This window comes from Peromyscus californicus, unplaced genomic scaffold, assembly GCF_007827085.1.
Source record: "Peromyscus californicus insignis strain IS unplaced genomic scaffold, ASM782708v3 Scaffold_16__1_contigs__length_79575227, whole genome shotgun sequence".
In the NCBI taxonomy this organism is placed as follows: Eukaryota; Metazoa; Chordata; class Mammalia; order Rodentia; family Cricetidae; genus Peromyscus; species Peromyscus californicus.
This window is the reverse complement of record NW_026294458.1, coordinates 30,655,493-30,660,701: the sequence shown is the minus strand read 5'-3', so window position 1 is coordinate 30,660,701 and position 5,209 is coordinate 30,655,493. Positions and strand designations below refer to the sequence as shown.

At 39.2% G+C, this 5,209-nt stretch overlaps 1 long non-coding RNA gene across 2 annotated transcripts; it reads right to left on the bottom strand.

Annotated features, from left to right (window-relative positions):
• Positions 1 to 248: 248 nt before the first annotated feature.
• Positions 249 to 4,547, bottom strand: LOC128111511 (uncharacterized). Of its 2 annotated transcripts, XR_008218669.1 has the most exons (4): positions 4,447 to 4,547; positions 4,119 to 4,310; positions 435 to 542; positions 249 to 351 (listed from the first exon to the last, which is right to left on the bottom strand). It is a non-coding gene; the product is annotated as an uncharacterized LOC128111511 (long non-coding RNA). The 2 variants fall into 2 exon arrangements; XR_008218668.1 differs by having other exon boundaries at positions 256 to 542.
• Between the last annotated feature and the right edge of the window lie 662 nt (positions 4,548 to 5,209).

Below are 5,209 nucleotides of genomic sequence, written 5' to 3'. Positions count from 1 at the left end.
TAGATATGTGTAGAGTTGAAAATTTACATAGGATAATCTAGATATCTATCATATATTATATATTAATATAATCATTCTAGGCAGATATATAAATATAATATACTAATATATTATTCTAGATCATTCTATGTTAATAAGACACTGAATTCCTGGGGACAATAGTTTTTGTTTTTTTTTTCCTGACACATCACAGGAGTGTAAAGGTTAGTTCCTGCTCTTCTCCAGGTAAAATGAGTGTGGTGCACCCACCTGTAATCCCAGTGCTTAGGAGACGTGAGTCTGAGGTAGAAGAATGAGAGGTTCACGGGTATTCTTAGCTCCATAACAAATTCAGGCTACAGTTCAAGAGACCTGGGAGGGAAATTCCAAAGAAGGAAGGAATGAAGGAACGAACAAATGAGCAAACCAGCAAACGAATGAAGGAATGGACTGACCTGAGGACTGGCACAGTGCAGACCTCCTTTTCGTCACATCACCGGATTCCTGCAATAAAGTCCAGATTCACAGGGTGACGGTGAAACCCAATGAGCACCTTCAGAAGACTAAATGGCGAAAGCGAAAAGAATAGATAAACAACCCTGTCTATCACAAAAGGATTGTTACCATGCATTAACTGAGGCTAAGAATTTTTTTAAAATCTCAAATTTACACCGATAGCTGGGCAGTGGTGGCACACGCCTTTAATCCTGGGACTCCGGAGGTAGAGGCAGGTGGATCTCTCTGAGTCTAAGGCCAGCCTGGTCTATAAAGCGAGTTCCAAGACAGGCTCTAAAGCTACACAAAGAAACCTTCTCTCAAAATAATAATAATAATAATAATAATAATAATAATAATAATAATAATAATAAATTATACTGATATGAAAGCAAAACAATGAATTTGAAATAGTGTCATGTTGACATCAAAGAATGCTTTCATGACTACAATAACCTCTTTCATAGCACCCAGACAGCTTCAGACGGTACAACCGGTTGGGGTTTTGGGTGAAGATATTCACAGTATTTAGCTCCAATCATTCTTTTGTTTTTGGCTCTTAAAAAAGCAACTGACTGGCCTCAATGTGTTCTTTCCTTCTGTTGCTCCATACATAGTCTACCGTGGCTGCAGTCACTCTATACAGCATATCCTGCTTGGTAAGCCATGTGCTGTGACCCAAAATAAAATGCTTCATGAGATATGTAAAGTCAATTTAACTTCCTAACTAAAGAAAGAGATGAGCACAAAAGTGATTTTAATTTCAGTTCTTCACAAATTAAGATGAATACCAAGAGGATGTGCATGCAAATACAGACTGGGCTAGAACACTTCAGGACTAATGGCTTATTTTGGATGGCCACTAAGAGAGAGGAGGCACTCCAGGGCCAAACCCAGGGATCTAAACCAGCTTGTCTGCATCCAGGAGGAATAAGCCCAGGCTTTGGCACTCTAAGTAGTCTTATCAAACTCATCGCTTTCTAAACATGTCAGATCTTCAGATTGCACTGGTGTGCTCCCTGTAGCCGCAGGTTGTCGAGGTTACTTCTCTAGAGAACTGGCTCACATCTAGATGCTAGCACCCATGATATTGGCTCTGGAAGCCTCATGATTAAACAAGCAAGAGGTTGACACATTGAAAAACTGAGCAGCCATGATCTGTGCGGGACTGTTATATGTAGCAACATTTAGAATTTAGCAAAGGGCCAATTCTTTAAAAATTTAGCTCATACTTCATACCTCCCCTTGTTTTCTAATATCAAAGTTTTAGTACAAATGCATTTTGAATTATAAATACATTCTCATGGTTTATTTGGAGAAAATAAAAACACATTTTTTAAAAAAAAAAAAAAACTAGAACCCTTTTTTTTTTTTCTTAATACTTTAGATTGGTCCAGATTCTCTTACATGGAGTTTCTGACATTTCTGCAAACCCCAGGTTATATAAGTAATCATAACTGGGGGAATCTCTGCCTGCTAGCTGCATCCCTCAATCCTTGGGCAACAGCAAATGCCTTTCTCTCTCAATAAATTAGGACCATGAGCTTCCTATACCAGGTATTAACTCAAAACTGAAGGAAAACAGAAAATCTCAAAGAGATGACAAATAGTTTCTTATCTCCAAAAGGAGTATCAGAAAATACAATAATTATGTCATGACTGTATTGTGATTACATCTAAGGCAGGACTCAGATTCAATTTCTTTTTAAGAAAAATCTCTTTCTATGGCTGTATGCAGTCCTTCTGTGTGGTCCGCTGAATAGCAAGCACCTTGGAGTGAGATTTCATGGCTTCCATTAGCTGCAATTGTGGAGAGTGCTAGAATTCGGCTTGTTTTGAGAAATGCTTATCAAAATGGCCCTTTTGGATATGTATCCAGCTACAACTTGATCACACCTTCACACAAGTCATCTTGAACATATTGAGGTGAGTGGCAAATTGCACCAGATGATAAGAAGTTAGGATTGATTTCCTGTCTTGGCTGCTGATTGGTTATCTCTGTGGCCAAACCCTTCTGCTTTTTCTGCCTCAATTTTTAGCCCACAACCTAAAAGAGCTGATTTGAGGCACGTTCCCTATAAAGCAGCTGTCTTCCAAAGCCTGAAGCATAATCATTTCTGATTGTTCTACAGGCATTTTTAAAGCGACTGAAAAAAGCCAGTTTTCTCCTTCCGTTTTTAGCAGAAGCAAGAGGAATTAGCAGTCATGTTCAGGATGGAATCTTGATGGCGTGTCTAGTCCTTATATCCTGTTCTTTTACAAGACACATGATTTTCATTCCTTTCCCAAATCCCACGAATTCACAGGAAATGGAGTCTCTTTTATCAGCATGGAAGAGACTGTTAAATCTGTAAACATCCCCAAATAGCAGAACCCCCAATATATGTGTCTTCATTCTACACTGAGTCTGTCACACTCCAGGAACTCAGATCTTACCTTCCTCTTTTTAATATGTGGACAACTGCCATGCTATAGTTTCATTGATCATTTGTCTAGTTAATGCTGTCTCATGACTTGGAGAAAATACATGTAGTGAAATAGAATAGAATGAGAGTCAAATTAAGCAAGTGAAGAAATTAGAGAAAATTGAAAGAAAAGTAGAATTGGGAACTAAATTATTGCATAAAAGACTTCCTTGATTTTATAGATTTCCTTAAAATTGGATATTGAATTGCCTCTGAGAGTTTTAGTGCCTACTCATTGATCTGACTTTTGTTTCCTGAAGCTACACATAATAAGTCAAATCCCTTTTCCACAAGGAAGTCCCTCAGATAGGCAAAAGGAGGTACTGAGTCCTCCAGGCTAAATGAGAACAGTAATCTTACCATTACCAAGAAAACATTATGAATTTCCTCACCTTTATAGGGAAAATTCTAGTCTGTTTCTAAGCTTGAGAGCCCAGGGAATTTGATTTCCTAAGATAGGTTCACTTAACTTTTCTTTAAGTAGAATAGATTTTGACAGGGAATTGAGCTATTTGTGAGACAATGGCTGGACTGAACATTGCAGGAGCTCAGTGGCAGCAAAGTCCATCTTTAAAACTTTCTCTGTAGAACTAAATAAAGTCAGGAGCCATTGCTAAAATCCTTCCTAGAGATCTGCAAAAGGCTGCCATTGACCCATAGATGCATAGATCCAGAACCGTTTAGATACCTGGGGACCTTAGCCGTTACTATTCTTCCTTATACACTTGATAGAGGTGCATGGAGCCTATTGAAAGAGAAGATGTATTCTATTTTAAAGTTTTTCTTGTAAAAGAGGTTTGCATGCAAGGATTTGTCGGGCAGTAGACTGAGCAGACGCTGGTGGCTGTGATTCCTACAGTGTCAATGTTGTAGTACAGCCCAATGGGTTGTTCGTGGACTATGACATTCTCTCCCCCTGTTCTGTATTTGTTCTCTCCAAAGCTTGGCATTTAATGACAAAGAAAGACTATGTCTGGCAAGGACCTTCCTTCAGAAAGAGGAAGAAGTGTCTGCATCCCCATGCTGAAACCCCTAGAGAACATCATAGGCCGTTTGGAGGGAGAGAAGCTGTAAATGTTTTTTAAGTAAAGGTCAGCTCATTTATATCTTGCCGAAGCCTTTACATTTTGAAATATTTTAGAACGCCTCCAAGCCCAATGCCCACTCCCTGACACTCACCATCACATATGCAGGAAACAGCCACTGTTTTCGTCCCCATTGATCCCACAGCATCGCAGTCTGAACCACGTACCATCTGGCAGCTTGAAATATATTTGAATATCCCTCAAATCAAGTGGCAATTATGCATCAGCCAGCTGTGATCTTTCCCCATTCATCGCCACCTTCTCAGAGATCATTCAATTAGACATTCTAGAAAGATTCAAGATGAATCAAACATCTCAGATCAGAGGTAAATTTGTTTCCCAAGGTTCAGTCCAAAGTAATTAACGTTGACAAGTCCCAAGCATCAAAAATATTGACAAAACACATTGTGGGGGGAAAGTACCTTTTGTGCACCTCTGCCCTGACATCAAAAATTTCACAAATGTATCAAAAGACTTCTTTTCATGCCAGCTTCTCAAGGTTGAGTGGCTTCCTGTGATAAAACCTTTGATAGGCAGAGTGGTGATGGTATCCACAGCAGTAAATGCAATGTTTGTTGTCTTGACAACAAGATGCAAAAGGAAGCCTGGGATGCTGGCACTGCTCCCACTCCCTGTTGAAAGCCCTGGCCTCTGGCCTTCTTCAGAATCCAGTTGCCAGAGTAGTAAGACACTAGTTTTTATTTTCTTACTCCTGTATAAATGTGATATTTTGAAAGATAACCATAGGACCTCTGGCTAAAGGAGTACCAGCCTTCTGATGTGTACTTCAGACACCTTGATCCATGATCCTCTAAGGGCAAAGTGCAAAAAAAAGAATCAAATGACACAATCAGAACTCCTAGAAGGAAAAGAAACACAGCTACATAAGAAACATGAAACGTGTGATCCAAATAAATGACGGACTGTAGTTCAGAAGTTTGAGTGAGAGGTAAATTATATATAAACTGATAAGTTTGCTACTAGAATAAGCTGATATGTTATGTGACATAGTGGTCATATTCACACTGTAGGAAAGGGAGCGCAGTTGTAACAAACTCCTGGTCTATATACCACAGCATGTGTCTTCTGATGACAAAAGTACATTTACTTTGTTTTAACTTTGAAGCTAAAACATAATTGCATCACTTCCTTCTCTCCCTTTCCTCCCTCTGACCTTGCCTGTGT